Here is a 22,079-nt window from a genome sequence, read left to right on the forward strand (position 1 = left end):
CTACCAGTAGAGAGGTTCATTGACTAGCTCCCAGGCTGGCTACCACAAAGAATGACTGAATGAACACAGCATTTTCTATTTTATTTGGCTTCCTAACATTTTTTTTTTAAGTAATAGCATTTTCATTTGAAAAAAACACTTGGGGAAGCATGTAGAACTAATATGTATTGAACGCTAGGTCCTAGGGCATAAGACTAAATAAGATACAATTCCTTTGTTAATTTATTCTTTAAAAAAAAAAATGTTTTGAGTACCTAACACTGTCTCCTTAAAGAGCTTAGAATTTAGCCCATATCTTAGAATTCTTTTTAGAATGCATCACCTTGGGAAAAGCAGGTTTCATTGATCAGCAGTATAGATTCCAACCGAAAAAGATGGAGACATATGTCATGTTTGTGGCCTTTTGACTGACTACCTCCGTCATGTACCTCCTTGATGAAGCACTGAACATGACCTGACCTTGGCTGGTTGGATGATTCTACCAGGATTTTGAATATTAAATGAGTCACACAAAACGCAGAGCTAGTTAGCAAGTATTTGTGGTGGAAGTGGTATTGGAACTTGCAGAATCATCAAAGCTGATCACAAATACAAAAATTCTTTTTCTGGGCACTTAATGGAATTGCACTTTCCCACCCCCTAAGAAATTAGGTATGGTCATGGACTTTGCTTTGGTCAATGAAACAGAGGGGAAGGAGCTTGTGTCACATCAGAAAAGAACTTTATGAGCTGGTTAAATTGGTTAGCTCCAATTGTCCTCATGCCCTTCCCTTTTCCAGATTCTGGGATCGTGGAAGCATAAGGCCTCCATTGGCCTGGAACCTTAAGTGACTCTGATGAGCAGAGTCACCCTGCCCACCATTGTTGAAATATAATGGGAGTGAGAAATGTACCTTTGTCATTTAAGCCATTGAGATGTTGGAGCTGTTTGTCACTGCAGTACAATCTAGCTGATACAGTAGTGCAGCGGTAAACATCAGCATTCAGTTTCTAGAAATGATAGATTGAGCATTCAGTAGTGGTAGTGACAGTGGTAGCGGCTCAAGTAGCCATGAATTTGGCTGTATTTTTTTTTTTAATCTAAACTCTCTTTGTTCTTGCCTATGTTATAAAGCTGGTTCTATGAGCTACATCCTTCCAATAAAGTCCTTTCCCGCATAAATCACTCAGGACAGGTTTCTGTTGCTGGCAGCCAAAAACCTTGCCTAATACTAATTCTGTTTCATCCAACAGGAATTTATTGAGCCCAGTGTGCCCATCACTGTCTTAATTATAGGCAAGATTAAGATTGGAACTCAGTAATGAATAAGACATACTTCCTAATCTCAAGTAATTTATAATCTCATTAAACAAATAATATGTATATGAATGAAACATCGAGAAATTTAAAATAGGCCACATGACACGGAAGGCACATGGGTGGGTTCCTCACTTAGAAACTTTCAGAAGAAAGACACAGATTAAGCGAGATAGGGCATGTGCATTTTAATTCTTTGTACTACCCTTCACTTACCAAAATTTAAGTTTTGATTTGAGCAGTGTTCTCTCAACACAAGAAATACGATTATTACAAAAGTGCCCGACACACAGTAAGCAGTAAGTATATATTTGTCGAATGACTTAATGAGTGAATGGGATCAGGGGCACATAGGCTTTAGAATTAGCAACCTAGGATTAGAATCTTACTTCTACCATTTAGTAGCTGTGTGCTGCTGCACAAGAGCCTTGAAAGGGAGATGCTACTATTGGTTTGCCAAGATTGTTGGCAGAATGGAATATATAAGATGGCATATAAGAAGCATGTAATAAATGGAATCTAAGCATTTAGACAAACCACATGCATATATGTACCTATGTGTGTGTGGGTATGCACTCCCCAGAATTCATTTCACTTAATTTATTAATTCATATAGTTCCTGAGCATCAACCATGTGCTGCACATTACCGCTCAGGACTGAGAAGCAATGGTGAGCATGACATAAACCTTATGATAAGTGGGGTGACGAGGGAATTTCAGGGAGCTGTGAAACTATACTACAGGGAAAGTTTAGACTGGCCTCTTGTAAAAATCAGCAATTTTGCCTTTTGCACTTTTCCAAAGTCCTGGGAGTTCTCCCAAATTCCACCCTCTGTACTTCTGCCAGCCGAGAAAAAAAAAAAAATCAAAGTCCATATGTGGCAGATGCTGTAAGTCACCTCTCTGATATCCATTTCTCCTTTCTCCTTACTATTAGAACCTTGATTTTCTTCAGGATAGTAATGTGACCTGTATAAGAACCATATTTCCTAACTTATGCAGCTGGCAGTGGCTGCGGGGCTTAGTTCTATAAGCAGAAGTGTGCTAGACATTTCTGGAAAAGATTTGCTTTTTTGATTAGGTGTCACCTCCTCCTCCCAGTCACTTCCTTCTTTTACCAGCCTGGAACATGAAAGGGAGGCCAGAGGTGGAGTGAACATCCTGTGCTCATGAGGACACTATTGGGTAAAGAAAGCCACTCACCAAAGATGAGGCAGAGAGGCGAGCTGCAGGAGCCAAGAGGCCCTGATGACACTGTGAAGCCACCCTACCAGCCTGAATAAGCCACTCTTGTTTGGGTCTTCTGTTGTGCAACAAAATTCTGAGCCTTTAATGTTACATGTATCCATCCAATAAACATTTATTGAGCATGTGTAAGGCACTACTTTAAGGAGCTCGCTTTCAGAGTTGAGGGTATAAACAAGGTAAGTGGTAAAATACATATTATGTTAGTGAAAAGTGCTGAGGAGAAAAACGGTGGAAGGAGGTAGAGGCTGTCGGGGAGGGCACAGTTTGCAGAACCCTAATGTAGGGCCTTGCACATCAGTGTAAAGGCTTTGGCTTCTACTAGAAGCAACTGACCAGCTATTGGTAGGAACTGAGCACAGGAGTGACATGCTCTGAATTGCTTCTTAACGGGATCGCTCTGACTGTTGGGTAGGGATTAGAAAAGGGAGATTAGGGGCAAGACTGAAAGCAGGAAGACCAGTTAAGAGACAACTTCAGTAATCCAGGCTCTTGCTACATGAAATAGTTCCTTGGTTTCCAATGTTACTCAAATAATTTGTTCAACTTGTCATGTCTCATGCATAATTAATGACACCTACCTCCCCTCCAAAGGGGAGGACCCCAAGTGCTTGCAACCTGATTTGCCAAGCAGAACATGAAGAATTTTTTATCTAATTGAAACAGTGGGGGAGATTTTAAACAGGCAACATGTAATTAGCCAAATTAGAATAGACACAGGACACCAAAGCTCACACCCCCATAAAAATCAAAAACAGAACCAGGCCAGCTCTCAGCTCAGGTGATCTGCAGAGAAGGCCTGGGACAAGAGCATTTATTTACAGCAAGCTCATCACAAATATCAAGATTTGGACAGCACTAATGGAGTGGCTGTTTGCCTTCCTTCTACTGCATACACTATGCTGGCCCTGGGGTCAGGAAAGGAACCTGATAAAGATCAGCCATGTCTGATTCAGGTCTGGCTGAAATGGACATGCTCAGTGACCATCTGTTGGCATAACAGCTGTGTCGAAAGGGAGGCGGGTAGTGAGGTTGGCAGACACTGTTCTTGCCTCCCCATTGTCATCCTTCCCTTCCTTCCAAAAAGAATCCTCACCTTTGTTCTGCCAGCTCTGAGTGGTCAAGTTCCTAGGCTGCCTGGGCCCTTCCCTGTCCCAGGGATGAATCTTCATTGGTCTATGCCAACTATCAGGTTCTCATTCTCCTTGCTAAAGAGAGTGGCCATAAGAACGTGTCTCTGAGATCTCCTACTGCAAGGAGTGTAACTGGACATCAGTCCATCTGCTGTGCTCAAAAAATCCATAACTGCTTTGGCGAAGACTCGTGTTTCCCATAGGCTGCTCCCAGCCACTGATAGAGTGTGGCAGGGAAACCAGGACAGGCTGACTCCTGGGAGACTCGGCACTGCTTCAACAGGTGACTAGTTCTCACCAAAGGCCTGGCTGAACTTTGCTTAGACTACACTGCAGTGCAAGATGTTTTCACGCAACCTTCCTTCCTCTCTCTCTCCTTCACTCAGAGTCAGACCACCTGTGCAGCTGTCTGCCAGCTCTCCCTATCTCTTCCCACTCCCTCCCATTTTCTCGCATGGGCATTTCTCTTAATAAATCTCTAGTATGTTTATCTCAGTCTTGGCATCTGCTTTTTAGAGAACCTGAACTAACACACCAAGTAACAAATAAAGCATGGCATGTGATACAGTTTTGGCCAATGAGATGCCATGGGAAGTCTGAGGTGGAGCTAGGAGAGACTTCCAGGAAGCTTTTCTTTGTTCTTAGAAAAGGGACTCACAGTAAGACAATTCTTTTTTCCACTTTAGGAGCAGGGGTGGATCCAGATTTTGTGAGTCCTAAAGTATATATAATTTAAAGCACCTTCTTTAAGTAAAAGAGTACACATAGATCTTAGTTTTGAAATTTTCACAAAAGTATATGGCCACTGAAGTGCATTGTCAGGTCTTGAAGGGGCCTGTGAAAGTGAGGGACCCTGAAGCTTAAGCTTCGTTAGTTCCATGGAAATCTGCATCTGCTCTTGATATTGTCATTGTCCTGTGATGACTGAAGCTAAGGCAGCCATCCTGGGACCCCGAGGCCAACCCAAGAAGATAAACTAATAAATTCATAAATGTCTTTATTCCTTAAGCCAAATTTAGTTGGGTTTTCTTTTATTTGTAGCCCAAAGTATTTTGACCGCTACAGACTTATTTCTGAAAAAGTGTCTTCTGCCAACCATATCCCCCGTTATGCACTGAATGAGGAAGAGTGATCTGGAATAAGACAAAAAAAGAGGGGTACGGTGGCAACTGCAAAGCAGTTGGGTCTGCACAGCTGATGTTGCCTTAGAAAATCCAGGACTTCTAAGAAGACAGGGTGAATGAATAATTGAATTAGAGAATTCACTTACCTCCGGAAAAAATGGTGAGGGTCCTGAAGAAGAGGAAAATGATCTAGACTCTGGTCGTGATACGGAGTGGGGGTGAGTTAGTAGAGAGACAACGGGATGATATTTAATCGCATCATATCTTCATTAGGCTGTCCCGGATGTATCACTGTGAAACATAACAATGAGAACCTCTCAAGGGGCAAAGCGTTAGCATCGACCCACAGGGCTTCACAAGCACACATAAAATCCTTCTACCTCAGCCAACAATATTTTAACCAAAAAACTGGTATCTTTGAGGCTGTTAGCTAATAATAGCCTCTGACCTGTATGGAACCCTGGCTTTATGTCAAGTACTGTGCCAGCACTTTACATACAGGGCGTCATTTAATCCTCATAGCAAATTTATGATAGAAGAACTATTATCCCCATTTACAAATGAAGAAAGATTGAGGCTCAGAAAAGTTGAGAAACTTGCCCAAAGGCACAGTCATGAAATGATGGAACCAGAATTAAATCCCAAAAGTTTAAATCCAGCATTAGTTTTTCTTGCCTCATTTTCCTCTTCTTCGAGACCTTCACAATTTCCCCAAAATTGTGGACCAGTCTCTGTTTCAAATACTCTATGCTGCCATTGTAGTGCAAAATCCGCCATAGATAATACATAAGTGAATGAGTGTAACTGTGCTCCAATAAAACTTTATTTGCAAAAACAGGCTGTGGACCTGTGAGCCATAGTTTGCTGACCCCTGCACTAGGTTATCACCGACTTGCTTCTCTTATCGGCACTTTCATCCCTTGTACCACAATGCCCATTCCTGGTGACACGCAGAGTCCAGATGACTCCAGTTTAGTAGTGACAGAACATACAGTTTACCTTGAAGTATTGAAGCTTCAGCTACCTAGGTTCACTTGTACAGGCTTCTTCTATGGCCCCGGGTGGGCCCTTGGCAGTAAGATTGTGTGTGTGTGTGTGTGTGTGTGTATAATTATATGTATAATTGCATATATAATTGCATAAGGAAGATATTTTAATAATACTTCCTCATCCAACTACTTTCACTCAGTCGGGTGGCATTAAAATGGTCACAGGTATTTTGGGACTCTGACTTAAACCATTTAGTTTGGATCTGATGAGATGATTATGCAGTTCACAGTAAGTTATGTGTATGGTTACACTATTGCCTACTGCCTAGTGTGGGAATGGCTTCCAGAATACTCCTATGACTCACCATGACACTCATCCATCATTATAACCCAAAGGGGTAGGGCTAGAGATCGCTCAGTGCTGTGAAAGTGTCCTACAGAGCCTGACACTAATAGGAAGTGGGGGTGGAAGAGAAACAAGGCTTGAAATGTAGGAAGGCAAAAACCCACCCGTGGAAAATTCCTTTAAGCATCAGACATGTCAATTTCTAAGTGGGAGACTGGGTTCTCATCCACACCTAATTAAAACAGAATTTCTCTCTTCTCAGAAAACACTTGATAATGCAGCATACGTGATTGTGGACTCAATGCACATTTTCATGGGTACTGCACAAAATAGTAAGGCACTTAATGAATGTTGGCCATTTTATTTCATTTTCTCTTCACTGTTTATAAAAATGAGTGGAAAATAGAAAATTGATGACATTGATATTAGCACTAAGAAATATAGCTCTCAGAAATGTAACACTATTAAGAACCAAGAGGGAGAACATGGAGCAGACAAATCAATAAATTTTTAGCTTCAATTTGGCATTTACTGATATAAGCTGGCCAACCATATTTATTTGTGAAGACAAAGAACAAAATAAAAGAACATGCACATATCATCAAAGATGATGCAGAAATGGGAATTCTATAGTGTTTGTGAACTGGGAAAATGCCTCTCTTCCTTCATCCTTTGTAACACTTGACTTACAGATACATTGTCAATAGCTCATTTGTATAAAAGTCAGGCACAGGCTAAAGACACTTGATATCCCTAAGCTTCAGTTTCTTGATCTGTAAAATGGGGATAATAATTATTGTGAGTCTTCTGTCAGTAAAAGTTTGTGAAAGTGCCTCAGAGGGGAAATAGTTCAGATGGAGCATTTGGATGGTGTAGCTCCTTCCAGCATGAACTCTGGAGTCTTAGGATCTTGGATTCACATCCCGGCTTTGCTACTTATTACCTGTCAGCACTTGCACAAGACATTTCACTTCTCTGAGCCTCAGTTTCCTTATGTGAAGGATGGGTTTAATGATTATACCCACTCCCTAGGGTCGTTAGATACTCAAATGAGAAAACACTTTGTAGATGTTAAATACTCTCTCTGCAACTTTTAGTTGTGATCATTGACATTTTCATGTATGGAGAACAGAGAATAAAAGTGAAAAGGATATAGAAGCAGCATGGCAGGGGGAAGAGACCTAAGAACTTTTATAGAGTTTGGTGTCGAGAGTCTGTTCTGGTTAGTAAGTTGAATCTGTGGTAGGGAAGAACCAAAAGACAACGGTCTTATTGAAGCATAACATGTTTTGGTTGTAAATCACTTTTCAGGTGATAAATTAAAAAGGACAACCAGAAGCTAAGGAATTGTCATGCTAGTATTACCAGAGGCCCAGAGGTGGCCTCCTAAGCTGGCATTCTCCACGCAGCACGGGGAGGCATTGCCCAGGGGTGCTCCACTCAGCAGATGAGAAGGGTCAGGGTGTCCTGCCTGTTAGACATGGTCCTGAGGCCAACGGTGGCCAATTCAGGTGAGGATCACTCTCACTGGTCACGCAGCAGGTGAGGATAGTTCCTCCTCCTGTGCTGATTCCAGCTCCTGCTTCCTCGGAGGCCCTGCTTCATCAATTTCTCTCTCTCTTGCCTCTTAAAGCCCTGCCTCTTCCTGAATCCTCCTAAGAATACATATGTGCTCAAGCCCCTCATTCCAAAATCATCTCTCTTCCCTGCCATGCTCTCCCTCCTCTTTTCTTTGCTGTTATATTCCTTCAGAGAGTTGTCTACACTTCCCACTTCTTCCTAACTCTCTGCTTATGCCTTCCCTTATCAGAAGCATTCGATTCCAGTTGTTTCTTGATCAACAACCAACAGCTTAAAAAATCCCAGAGGTTTTGTATCCTTAATATCTCCCACCTGCATCATCTCCTTGTTGTTTTGATGGCTGTGACCTTGGTTTGGACACTAATTACTTTTGATTTAGATAACTGCAATGATCTCTGGACTCTCTCTTTACTAATCTACATGCATATCATTTCTGGACTCTTCACTCTGAATCACAACTCTGAGCCTGGCCTTCTCCTGCTCAAAATCTGTCCCTGGCTTTCACAGAAATTGTTTAAACTCTCTATATCACTTCTTGCCTTGGTCTCATCCAGCTTTCTGATTTTATTTCCCACCACTCTTATTCTCGAATCCTATGCTCCTATCAACCTTAATTATTCTTTCTTTCTTGTACATGGTGAGTACTTTAATACTGCCATGCAGTTTCTCATGCTGTCACCCCTTCCGAGCAGTCCATCCCTTCAATTTCTACACACATAAATCATACCAAATCTTCAAAGCCCAGCATAAGTATTTCCTCCTTCATGAATCCTATTTTATCTTCTCTGGAGAAATAAATCGTTCCCTTCTCCTTCTCTAGAAATGCATACATCTGTACCTGTTACTATAGTTTTTATAGCTATTATATCTCTCTTATTGAATTGAGGACTTCTTGAGAATACAATTCATATATAGTGCATCGCACATAGCAACTTTCCAATTAGCATTTCTCGACCAAATAAATGAGTATATTTCAAAATATCATTGGCATGAAAATGGTAGCCGTAAGCCAAAATCACCAAGAATTTTACCATATATTAAAGTCATGTTTATCATACTCATTAACCTAGGGGTTGCAAACTCAAATAGAGGGGTCAGGTGAGTAGCGTAAATGGTCAAATGGGCTGGGTAAGTATGGTGGCAAGTGTTATAGTGTCTGCCACATCAGACACTATACAGAGGTGGTTGCTACTCAGCAGCCAGTTGTTGCCAGTTGGAAATGTGGGCCCAGCACGACTAGGTCATTTGATAGTTAGAGAGATACTAGAAATATGAATATTTATGTGAAATCTTCCAGCTTATAAAAGTTGGCAACCAGCTCAGTATTTAACAATCAGGCTGCCAATTTGCACATTTGGGTTGGAGAACATTGTACTCTGTTTAAGTGAAAATGCTAGTTAATTGACATACCAGATACACTATATCCAGTCAAGGATGATTGACTCTCCGAGAATTAGAGCATCCTGCAGTGCACTTAAGGCTGGCTGCACAGCTGATTCGGAGGCACTGGGTGGCTTTGTCATGTCCTGGCTTCTCATTTCTAGCATCAGTCGTTACCAGGGAAAACAAAGAAGAGATTTCTGGAACTGGAACCTTCTGCTTGTCTGTATTCTGAAGACGACTGCTTTGTTTTTTTTCTGACTGCAACTATTTCCAAGCCAATTCTCATTTCCCCTCAGTCTCCTGCACTCTGCTGGCCTTTGGGCAGATAGAGAACCCCAAGGCCAGGTATCCCAACTCCTCAAATTTGTATAACCTCAGTGGTTTGGCAGGGCCCAAACTCAAGGAACTGGGGGCCAGATAGGAAACCACTACACTCCCCCAAAGCCCCAGATCATCTGTTTAGTACCATTTTATAGGAATTATTAATAATCTTGGTGATAACAATAACTGTATTGAGCCCCTAAACTAGGCATTTCGCAAGCTTGTTGAATTCTCACAATAATCCTGCAAAGTAGATAATTGTCTTAATCAGGATAAGTTAACAACTATAATAAGGCAACTCCAAAATTCTAGTGGTTGAACACAATGAAAGTCTGTTGCTTGCTCATCTCACAATCTAATGTGATTTGAATTAGGAGAGAGAACTCTGCTCTACACGGTCACTCAGGAACCCGGGATGCTTCTACCTCATGGCTGGACTTTCTTCTGAGATCTCAGGATTCTCGATTCAGCTGGAATATGAGGAAGATAACAAGGATTGCAGATGGGAGATTTTTACCAAACGGTCCTGGAAGGAGCTCACATAATTTCTACTTCTGTTCTATGGAACAGAACTCAGTCATGTGGCCATCTCTAACTGCAAATATAGTCAGGCAGGAAGAAGAGGAGAATCAGATATTTGTGTGCTCTAGCAGCCTCTGCCAAAGGTCATTCCCATATCCCGGAGGAAGAAAATGAGACTCAGGGAAGTCACATCACTTGCCTAAGTTTACAGACCACTAAGTGTTAGAGCTGGACTTCCAAGCTAAGCTGGTCTAGCACTGATGTCCACTTTTTGTCATGATTCCATTTGGTCCTTTTTGCATCTTCCAGTCCATCTTGTACTGCCAACATTAATGAGACCAGTTGCATCTGGAGAATATTTTATTGGCCTATCCTTGTGGGACTTTGCATAAAGTGGCTCTCAACTCTTAAATCTTTGGATTACCCTAAAGAGGCACTATCTGCTTTTTCCTAGAATAGTAAAATGAAAGGATCAGGCCACAGTGATATGCACCTCACCTATCCATCAAGGTTTACCTGGGGCACTCTGAGACTAATGGCATGCCACTGCACATTGTTGGTTAGCTGTGTTTACTTCCCTCACCCCCCAGTAGCTTGAGAGCATATTGAATCTCATGTTCCTGATGCTCCAGAGCCCCGCCATGGACCTGCGCACATCATCGGTACCTATTCGTGTATCGTGGTTGCTTAATTTCCTAGGGTGAAGGTGGCTTTCAGGGTCCATACAGATGTGCCAGTGTTGACCGTAAGAGGGACTTCGAATGTATAATTAGCTATAGAAAGGAAACCATGGTGTTACTCTTTCCAGAACTACCTTCTCACTAAAGACAAAAACGAAAAAGCGAAAACCAAACAAACAAAAAACAACTTGGCTAAGTCCTCCTGTTGCGCACTACTCCAGTGCTCTGGATTCTCACGTACTTCCTTTACGACGCTCATCACAATTACAATTTAGATTTGCTTGTATAATGACGAGTTTAATGTCTTCCGCCTTCTCTGGACTATAAACTCCGTGAGGGCAGAGATCATGTCTTTTTCATTCGCCACTTGTATCTCTCAGCTAACACTAAACGATTAATGATGCCCAAACCCAGAAACTTACAACAATTATTTATTCTCGCTTACATATTTACAGGCCGGCTGGGGCTTGACTGATCTAGACTACTCAACATTGAATTTGTTTCCAAGCTGACAGTGCTTCTTATTTTTCAGACCCACGGGCATGTTTTTCTCATGGCAATGTCAGAAGCACAAGAGGCAGTGAAAGCAAACAAAATCTCTGAAGGCCTACTCTTTGAACTGGCACAGAGTCACTTCCATCCACCCTCTATTGGCTAAAGAGCTACGTGGCCAAGCCCGACTTCAGTGGGGTGGGAAAATGCTCTCCGCCTCTAGTAGGAGCAACTGCAAAGTCACACAGCATAGGGCGCTGGTACAGGGGTGGGTGAAGAAATGGAAGCCATCATGCAATGTATCGCATGGCCACGTCTGCAGTCGCCAGACCACTGCATTGTACATCAGAGATGTGAAATAAGTACTGTTTGAATACATGTATATGGTATTCTTAGTAAATTAATCTCTCTGGGTTGGAAAAAATAAAACCAAACGCTAGTTGGTGAGGATTAACTAATGTGGCAGGATAATATATTAAGAGATTAGTTTGTGTTTGTTCTTCCTAAATCTTTCCCTCCCTGCAGTTCAAGCTGGGGGCTGGGTGGACTCTGTGTGCCTGCTTACTGGGCGGAAGAGATACAACGACCTGGAGCCCAGAGCTCTTCTGATCTTTTGTTTAAGTCTTAGCCATTTGATGAGAAAATGTCAGTCTCCTCAAAAAGGGAAGGGAGGCTAGAGAGACTCGAGAGGAAGACTCGCATAGCCAGGAAGGGGGATACTGATGTAAGAGCTTCAGAGAGGATGGCTGTCCCCTGTGCCTGAAGCATGAAACACTGGTTCCATCGGAAGATCCCCAAACCTTATGAATAGCCCAGAGACAAGGACTCCTGGACATGAAGTGTCCCCTTGAACTTGGACAGTGAGGACACCTGACCACTTGAGCTTCCCGGATCCTGTTAAGACCCTGGGACATAAAGGAGTCCCAAGTAAGTTTTGAGATTAAATCTCCTACATGCCAGTGGAATAAGGGTCTTACGTCATAATTAAGGTGATTTAAAGAAAATAGAGAAAATGCTATTTCCTATATGTCCGAGTTAGAGAACAGTTATTCACATCCATTAAACAATGAAAATTATAGCTGGGAATTGGCAAACCAAGGCTCTTTGAAAGCTTAACGTAATAATAGTACTTAAATATTTTGAGGACATTTGTTACTATTTTCATGTGAAATCTTATAAATCCGTACAAAGGCCCGCAAGAGCACTAGGGGAAAGATGCCGATAATAAAACAAAGGACCTTTCCTCCCGCTTCCCAGGGTTTAAGGGCTCTTTTGTAAAACCCACACAATCCAGATTGCGAAGTTAAATTAGCATGTTTAAATTAATGTTTAAATTATGCAGGCTCCCAGCTGTGCTGTGATGTTTGCACACTTTCTAGGAAGTGACTAATTATAATTAGTACTTAAATACAAAAGACATACCGTCATTAAAAGAAAAGGAGAAAAATAAATCTTACACGTTTAGACCTTGGTCTCCCAGCACTGGCTATTTTCATCCACAGGTGCTGGGGTTGCTAGCTGGAGGACAGGGACATGAATGTTGGTGTCCCTACTACATGCGAGAAGATGGATTTAGGAGTTTGTGGGTCAAGCGAGGATCCCAGACGCAGAACAATTCCCAAGCCTAAGAATCTGACGTCAGTTGGTCACCTCACCAGGAAGGCAGTCAGGAGCAGAAACAAGGAGCAAACCATCAGCAGCTCCGGGTTCTCTTCCTGGCTCTGTGTCTCATGCTTGGTGGAAAGTCATTTAGCTTCTCTGGGTCTCAATGTCCTGATCTGCAAAGTGGAACCAACCATGTGTGCCCTACATGTTTGATAAGGGGTGTGTGTGTGCGTGCGTGTGTGTGTGTCTGTGTGTGTGTGTGTTTCCATGTGTTTTCCTCGAGGCAATAGCCACTATTTTTTGAGTGCTTACAAGGTGCCAGGCCCTGGCTGGATCCTATGGATTAGAGGGCAAAGAGGAAACACAGAACTTCCCCTCTTGTGCTCCCCAGTTAACCTACTCATTTTTATCACGGTGGTTTTCTCATTCACCTCTTTCACCATTAGGGACAGGGTCTAGGTCTTTTTCACATCTCCAGTACCTATCATTGCGTCTGCACATAGTAGACACTTGATAAATTACTCTTTAGAAGAAGTAAAGAAGAGAGACACCTTGCCTCATATTGATAGAAAATGATTTAAATGTGCTAGTCTTGCCTCGTCTGCACCATAAATTCTTTGAAAATAAAAAGTGTGTCTGACAATATCTTCTAGTATTTACTACAGTGCCCAGCAATTCTGAGCACATAATTATTCGTAGTTCTCATGAATATTTATTGAGCCCCTACTTTGAGGAAGGCTTCCTAGTAGGTGCTGAGGGTACAACACTGAACAACACAGCCACCCAACTTGCCTTATGGGAGTTTAGTTGGAAAGAATAGTTAGATCATTAATAAATCATCAAACCAAGAAATGCTCAACCACAAATTGTGAACAGTACAACAGCAAACCCTGGGAGCTGCCTAACACCATATCCTGCTTCTTTCTTTTGCTAACACAACCCTGATTTTGTTTGGGAAGCCAAATCCCCAGTTCCAAGTCGCTCACTATAATTCAGTTGAATTAGACTAAATTGTCATGATACTTCCATTTTCCTCTGTCAGTTTTAGGTTTGGGATGGACATGTGACCCAGTCCTGGCCAATGGGCTATAAGGGAGAGTCCTGGGAGCTTCTGAAAAACATTTTCCTCCCTGATAAAAGAGAAAGCTACTTGAGGGATAAGCCCATTCGTCTCTTTCCCTATCCCTCCTGCTTGGGATGTAATCATGCGATGATGTGATATTTGCAGCTGCGGCAGCCATCTTGTGACATTAAGGGACACATTGTTGATACACAAATGATGGCAGAGCAGGCAGATCGAATATATCTTGGCTCCTGATGGCGTCTGTTGGAGCCTCTAAAGAAGCCAAATTATTAGCTTCCTTTTTCTCATTCTGAGTTCTGAAGAAATTGAGGAATCAGATAATGGAGGAACAGTTGAAGGAAAAAATATCATCTTGGTTACTGATAAATGCTAGGTATAGGGACATAACTTAATGGGGAATCAGTTGGGTCTGACCCTCCAAGTTAGGCAGACTTAGCGCCTACTCACAGATCATATCCACACCAGCAGCTCTAAGAGGAGCTTGAACAACTTTATCAAACAGATAAGCCATTCTTATCTGGGGATGGAGAGAACAAAGGGGAGGAAAGAGACCAGGAGTGACAGTGATTGAGCGTTCTTCACATGAAAGCAAACTTCAGCAAGGGGCACAAAGCACTCCTCCCTCCTCCCGATCACATCGCTGAGCCACTACACCGACCCTAAAATTGCCTTTAAACCTCTTATTACATGAGACTCATAAACCTCTACCATTTAGTTACTTTTAGTCAGATGTTCTGTTTGAAGCATCTTAACTGTTATAACATCCTATTCGTTCTGTTCAAAGCATTCTAACTGGTCTAAGCACCATAAAGGAAAAGCAAAGCATGGTGAAAAGGGAAATTCCATTTTTTTTTTTTTTGGACAGGTAGTCAAGGAAAAGCATTTCTAAATTCATATCTTTTAAGCTGGTCCTGAAGGGTGCGGGAGAGAAGGCTTCACACACACAGGGAACGGCAAATGAGGAGATCCTGCGTTATCGAAAGAAGGTCCATGTGGCTGAAGTGAACTCAATGAGAGGGAGATTCGTGAGTTATGACATCAGAGAAGGTGGGAGGCACTGAATCATAGCTTTATAGACAGGATGTGGCAGATTGGGTTCCCAGGAAACAGGAAACCAGAAGTTTTGCATGCAAGTATATTTATTAAGGAGTGCCCTGGGACCCTCAAATGTGAGAGGAAAAGAGGGAAAAGAATCAGTATTGGTCAGAAGGACAAGGTGAACTGTGATGAGGCCCAGCAGCAGACTCGGGTAACTGCATTGGGAGCTCTGGGTATAGAATAGCCCTTCACATCTGTACCAAGATAGGTCAAGACAACCAGAATTTCATACCCTCCAAACAGATCTGTCATTGCGTATGAGCTACCTGGAGAAGGTGGCACTGCAGCTGGGATTATCCCTGAAAGGGTTGACCTCTGAGAGGGCAAATTTGCCCACATTAAGAATCACTTGTTTAGCCTCAGATATTTGAATAATTTGCTTAAAAACAAAGATGCATCCTATATGGCCCTGGCCTAATTGTTCAAGATCCTTGGGTTTCCGCCAGGGGTTGGGTGGGAATTGGGCTTTAACTAATACTTAATGCTTTCCTAGATGAAGCGGGGAGTAATGATTCCAGCAAGATTTGTACACCTGGAAAACCTGTACAGGTACTAACACAAAGGCCACCTCCACTGCCTGGTCACTGGCTGATTATTTACTGCCACTTAATGAGCTTTGTGAATAAAAGCAAGATCACAGCCACCAAGTCTTATCCTCTCCCTCAACAGTTTCATTGTCTTCCTTTCTGGCATTTTCCTTGAACTTCTTGTCAAGGCTGACTCAGCCATTGTCTCCCTTCAGAATTCTCCACCCAGCTTTGGACTCTGAATCAGGCCCCAGTGCATATTTTCTGAGTTTTTATTAATAAGCATTGTGTCAACTTCTCCTGCAAAGAATTAGCCACTCATCAGCTTTTTCTTTCCTGAACAATTGCCTTTGTGACGGGAAGGAGCTCTCAGAATTGCAAGGGATGCCTGAGTGAAGATACACTTAGACAATGGCATTTAATGGGGACTTTGGGGTCTTCACAGCTCCCCTCCCTCAACTGATAACCGTTCTTCCTTTCTTTTAGGAAACCACCCCTTGATATAGACTACCAGTCATATTCCCTGTTCTGGCCTCTGTAAGATGGACCAATAGAAGGGCCTGTTTCTTCTGGTTATAGTGATTGAATTAATGATGAGCATATGACCTCGGATGAACCAATCACTGTTCAGCTTCTTTCATTTTAGTAACAGAATTTGCTGAACCTGGAGCTGTTGGTGGCCTGCTATCCCACTAGTGGGAGAATAAAGCCCCCCCACCAAGGAGAGACAGAAGAACAAGAAGCAGAGAGACATAATAGCATTTGAGACCCCTTGTGCCTGATGTCACAGAGGTTAGCCCATCCATCTCCTTGATTATGCAGAGCCAAAAATTTCATATCCCTCCTCCACTCCTGGCTTTTAAATTTTTTCGTAAACTAATTTGAATTGACTTTATGTTACTTGGAAGGAAATTTTTCTGACTGATACAAATTAATTATGGTATCTATAACATCTAGAGCAATATCAGATATTAGAACAGAAAGGGATTTTATTCCCTCATTCATGTAATCAATCATTCAATAAATATCTATCAAATGCCTACTAGTTCAAGCAAGTATAATAGCAAAATAGAAAATGAACACAAAGAATATGAGCATCATCTCATACAGAGCTCTACCCCATCTAAGTTAGCACTGGCCATTTTCTCTGCTATGTCTGTGCTGTGGGAGATAGTGAGGTTCTTTTCAGTGGCATATCCAAGCAGAGAGTAAATGGCCCTCTGGCAGGAAGAAGATACTATAGATATTTTCGAGCTTTGATAGAGGGCCAAATCCAATGAGTTTTAGGATTTCTTTCAACACTGACATTCAGGGTGGAGGTTTCCATGTCCTTTTAAACATTCTGTTGGAGAATCTTCCCAACCTAATTCTGATTCTGTCCGGTTCCAGCTTATGGAACCCGGGCATTTTACATGGCAGTATGCAGTAAGTAGGTACTTACTACATGGTGGGTAAGTGTTAGGTAGGAACTTCCTTTCTCCTTGCTTCATGTTTCCAAGCAGAGGGACCCACATTAGAGTAACACTTCTTCCCTCTACCCCCAGAGGAGGAGGGCCTTATCTGATTAATGAATTTAAGACAAGGAGGTGACCCTGCTCAGTTCCATCTCTTTCTGGGGGCAAGATGCTCACGAAATATTCCCATCAGCTCTAAGCAGATCTGTCCCTGCAGGGAAGGCCTACATTTTGGGAATTAAGCTCAATACTGGGAAGCGTTAGCAAGTAATTTGGCCAGATCTAAGCCATGCTTATTGTTTTATTAGCAGTAAAGCTGACATTTTTATCTCCATCTGGCTGACTCCTTGGGAATTTTCTCAACTAATTAAGAACTTGGGCAGGGAATAGGGGTGTCATTTATTAGCTCCCTAAATCCCAACAGTGGAATTATCTTACTGACCTGACTTGGTTTACCCACCTCTTCAGCCTCATTCCACATGACTTCCTTCCCAACTTTTATCCTCCAAGAACATCAGGGTGTTGTCACTTCTTTCATACCCTTGCAATTTCATGCTTTTATGCCTTTGTTTATGTTTTCCTCACCCCCACCCTACTGCCTCATCAGCTAACAGTTATCCACTTATTTGTCCTTCATGCCTCATTGCAGGGAACACCTCATCCAGGAAGTTTTCTCCAACTGGCCCCTTCCCACTACTTCATACTCAGTTTGGGGTTCCCACATGAATAAAACTCTGAAATGAGTACACCTGCTATATTATTTTAAAATATCTATCTTTTACCACTAGATGGTGAACTTATTAATTGGGGACTCTGTGTTCTTCATCTCTGAATCATCTCGGACTCAGGACAAGTGCAGTAAATGTATGTTAAGTCAATGCAGAAATTAGCCCATAGTGGGCAATACCCATTCCTGAGGCCAGGCTGAACTGGAAAGGGTATATACACCAGCCAGAGGTCAGGAGCAGAATCAAAGGTATAGCCAAGGAGGCAGGGCCAAGCGTTTAGTCTACAGGGCCAGGCAAGGAAAAAAATAACAAAGTCAGCAGAGGTGAAAACAGACAGGTGGAAGAAGAGGCCAAAAAAGGAATATAGTGCAGGAAATGGGTGAGAGCAAGTAATACAGATCTCAGGCTGAGGGCAAATGAGCCCGGTGCTCACCTACCACATGGTGCCAGCTACGTGGTCAAGGGAGGGGATAGGAATCCCTCAGATCACAGGCAAAGATTTGGTGACGTGAGTGCAGGGGAAAATCAGAAGACTGAGAGGAAGGAGATATGGAGCCTGGTCCCAGCTCTGCCACTAAATACACAGCCGAGCTTAAGATAAATCACTTCCTTTTCCTAGGAAAGAGTTTCCTCATCTATAAACCTGAACAGCATGTCCTACTTCACTTCTTAGTTCTCTTTCAGGTCGAACAAATTGTGATTCTTCAAATGCCCTTCTATAGTATAATTGGAGAGGATTCTTCTGTTACATAAATAATATAATATTTACACTCCATTTTATTCGTATATTCAACCAAAAGTACTTCCTCTGTTTTGATCGCAGCTCTTCTAACATCAAGATTAGACTAAATATTTTTTTGAGATTCCTTCCAGCTATGGAATATTTACTGTGCTGTCACTTTCTCCATTCATTGAACGCTTACTCTTTGTTTCTCTCTGTGCTTGGCACTGTGGCGCTCTCTGTTCTGAATGAATTTATTATCTAGTTGAAACAATAAGACTAACCCCTTAAAAGTGATTGAGAGAAAAATCCAAGCCATTGTATAACTTAGTGCTAAATTGTATGTTATAGACTATAAGGAATTGACCGATATGAGGAGGATCAGGAGGGGTTGATGATATTAGGGAAGATTTTCTAGAGGAAGTGGGCTTCCAAGAGTGAATAGGACCCAAACAGGTAAAAGGTAAAAGGAAGATAGAGATGGAAGGATGAACCGATGGATGGATAAACGGGTGGATGGATAGATGGATGGATAGAGTAGGATAGTCTTAGTAAGAAGTATAGCCCAGGCAAAAGTAAAAACCTAAAGAAAACCCTGAATTTATACAGGGCTCCTTATGGAAACTTGCTCTGCTAGAGTAAGGAGAGGAGAAAGACAGAGGCTAATATTTGTAGTTCTGGGTCCTTGTAGCTGATATGTTTTGGTGTCTGCACTCTTACAAGCCCTCTTTCTAAGAATAATCCCCAGATAGAGCTGAAAGGGTGGGCCTAGCCAGGGCCGTGTTTATACCATATGACCGGTATCACATCCTGGTCACAGATAATTGGATCAGGGGTAAACACTGGACCTAAACTCAGTTGATCCAGTTCTTCTCCCAGAAATACAGCATTGGACACAGGGGAACTGAACAGGTCTTTCTGTGGAAAGGCTGGAGTGCAGAAAAGTCTAGAGAAGGGGGAAAGAGTGAGCGGTGGAAGGGAGCTGAGGAAAGCTGAAGGAGATCAGTCTACAGAGAGCAAAGAGGAGAGAATGTGCACAGAGGAAAAGATGAAGACACCGTAAGACAGATTCTGTGGCTCCTGGGAGATGGAACATGTACCTGGATTCCAACGATCCAGTTCCTAGTTCCTACCCCTAGAGACTCTATTTTATTTCCTGTTCCTCGATTTCAGCTGAACCAGTTGAAGTGGCTTCCTATTCCTTGGAATAAAAAGCCTTGACCGGAACAGTCTGTTTATAAACATTTTTTTCAGATTACTCCTCACAGCAATTCAATGAGATAGGTATTAGTTCCACATTATTAATGTGTAGACCAAGCTCAGAAAGGAATGTGACCCACTTAAGCACTCAGCTAGTAATTAAGTGATTAAAAAGGGATTCAAACCCAAGCCCGTCTGGCTCCAAAGACCTTCCGCTTTACCACACGGCTCCCTAAGGGGCCTTGTCAGTATCAGAATCAATAACAGATCCCAAGAACACTTTCTCCGTAAGCTGCACAAGACTTTTCCACCCTTAGGAGTACACTGTGTTTATTCATGGGCCAGTTTAATAACTTTTGGTAATTCTGAGATTCTCTTATGGAGGTTCAGGAACAGAAAGCTTATTTAAAACACACTAATTCAGAATTTATAAGAAGTCAGATGCTGCTATTTGTGATGCTTATTGAGTCAAATTCAAAGCAATCTTGTCCTCAGAGAATATCCAGAGTCTAGTGAATAAAGAGAAGCTGGTCAAATTAATGAAATTTTTCCAAACCTAGAAGATTAAGAATTTCCTTAATTTGGAGATCAGCTTAGTAATTCATTCATCCTAAGCAATATTCACTGTGTAGTTGCCATGCCTAATTCTTATATTTTAATGACCCATTACAAATACACCTTCTTCACATAATCTACATTCTAGTCAGACTCAACTTACCATATTACTCATACCTCTATGCCATAGTATGTGTGAAAATTCATTTCTTTCTCCCTGGGAGCTTCTCATCTGGGAAACTTTCATTCTTCCTCCAGGATTCGGCTGCAGAGTCATCTCCACAAAGCTGTTGCTGACCACTAACTGTGTGCCCCATGGAAGTTAGTAGCTCTTTCCTCTATGGCCCTGAACTATCATCACTCTGTATTGTAATTGTCTCTTTGTGGTGGAGGTGAGCTGTTCTCCTTCCTCCCATGCCAGGGTACTCTTTTTCTTTTCTAATTCTCATATTTCCCTCCCACCTCTACCTAATGGAAAACTAATTGCTAATCTGATGAGCTTGAGATATCGATTAGGCCACATTTCATTAGTGAGCGAGGTTGCCATAGTCAAGACCACTATATCCATCCTGTAGAGGGTCAGAACTTTTCTAGCCTTTCCCTGCCACCAACAGAGAGTCAGGGAGGTGACTGACTCTCTTCTGTAACCATTGCAAAAGAGAATATGCTGTTATGTGTGTGGTAGAGACCAGGCAACCTTGCCCCACAGGCTCAGCCATCCTCCTCTCTCTGTGTCTGCATCTTCACCTGTGCCCACATAGGTAAGCCAGGTGGGATGTGTGTTTTATGATCTGTGCTATCAATTAGAGGGGAAAAATAGGAAGCCCTACTTGGCTTTCCCAGCTAGTGTCCAGTGGTCCAGCTCTGTTTACCAGGGAATCCCTAATTTGCATGAGTGGTGGTGAGATAATTGGGTATCTGATTATCCATGAATAAAGTATAATTTGATTTTTCATTTAGGTCTTTTTCTGTGTTATATGAACTAGATTCTCGCAGTCAGAATTCTGGGGCCAGGAGACTCGGAGCAGGGTTTGGCACTAAAATCCCACCCCTCAATCTTCACAACACTCTTTTTAGTGAAATAGTCTGACCCAATGATTCTCAACTCTGGCTGCACTTGGAACTACCTGCCCCACAAGAGAGCCCCATGATTCTATTGTGTGGCTAAATTTGAGATCCTTTTCAAAGCAGAGCTTAATTCCCTCCACCCTATTCCACCTGAGGACATGAGTTCTGCTAGGAGGCAATACAAAGAAGCTTTAGGAATCTGTAGATTTAAGTAGAGCTTTGAGTGACCTTGAATTATTTCACCTCCCGGTGCCACATCCATATCACCTGTGAAATAAGAGGTTTCACTGAGACCTGTTTTTGACATTTGGGGAATCATGGACACCTTTGAACTTATCATGAAAGCTGTGGATGTCTCCCCAGGGAAATAAACATTTTCCCATATTCACATACTCGCATGTCACTTCCGGGGTGTGTGGATCTCCTGAGATGCTGGCCTAAAGGACCATTAAGGTCCTTTCCAGCTTTCAGGTCCATAATCCCACTCTTCAATCTGATAGGAGCATTGAGCCAATCATATACTTCACTCTCTCTTCACTGCTGTTCAAAACACTTGTGCTTTATCTTTAAACACTAGTGTCAGCAAAATACTCATGCTAGAAGCATCTGATAAAAATTGAATATGTTGTAAGCAGAATATTATATATATTTTTTTATCCAGTTTGACAATCTTTGGCTTTTAGAGTACTAAGTATTTCTGCATTTCATGGAATTATCTACATATTTGGGTTAATTTTTTAATTCACTATTTGCTTTCTCTATTTCACTTGTTCTCTTTTCTTTTTTAATCTTTTTTTTTTTTTGCCTTCTTTTGGATAAATTGTGTTTTTAATTATTCTATATATCCGTTAGCATAGTTGTACATGTTAATACTATTCTTTCAGGGATTGTCCAGAAGACAACTGTACAGATAGACTTAGCAGTAT

At 42.0% G+C, this 22,079-nt stretch overlaps 1 protein-coding gene across 1 annotated transcript in view; it reads right to left on the reverse strand.

Annotated features, from left to right (window-relative positions):
- ABTB3 (ankyrin repeat and BTB domain containing 3) overlaps nucleotides 1–22,079 on the reverse strand; it is a 320,752-nt gene that overhangs the window by 269,080 nt on the left and 29,593 nt on the right. Inside the window, exon 2 of the mRNA XM_039877866.1 lies at nucleotides 4,946–5,090. The gene's annotated coding sequence lies outside the window, so the exon portion shown is untranslated. The remainder of the gene's footprint in view (nucleotides 1–4,945; nucleotides 5,091–22,079) is intronic.

Source organism: Pteropus medius, unplaced genomic scaffold (genome assembly GCF_902729225.1).
Source record: "Pteropus medius unplaced genomic scaffold, Ma_sr-lr_union100, whole genome shotgun sequence".
NCBI classification, from domain to species: Eukaryota; Metazoa; Chordata; class Mammalia; order Chiroptera; family Pteropodidae; genus Pteropus; species Pteropus medius.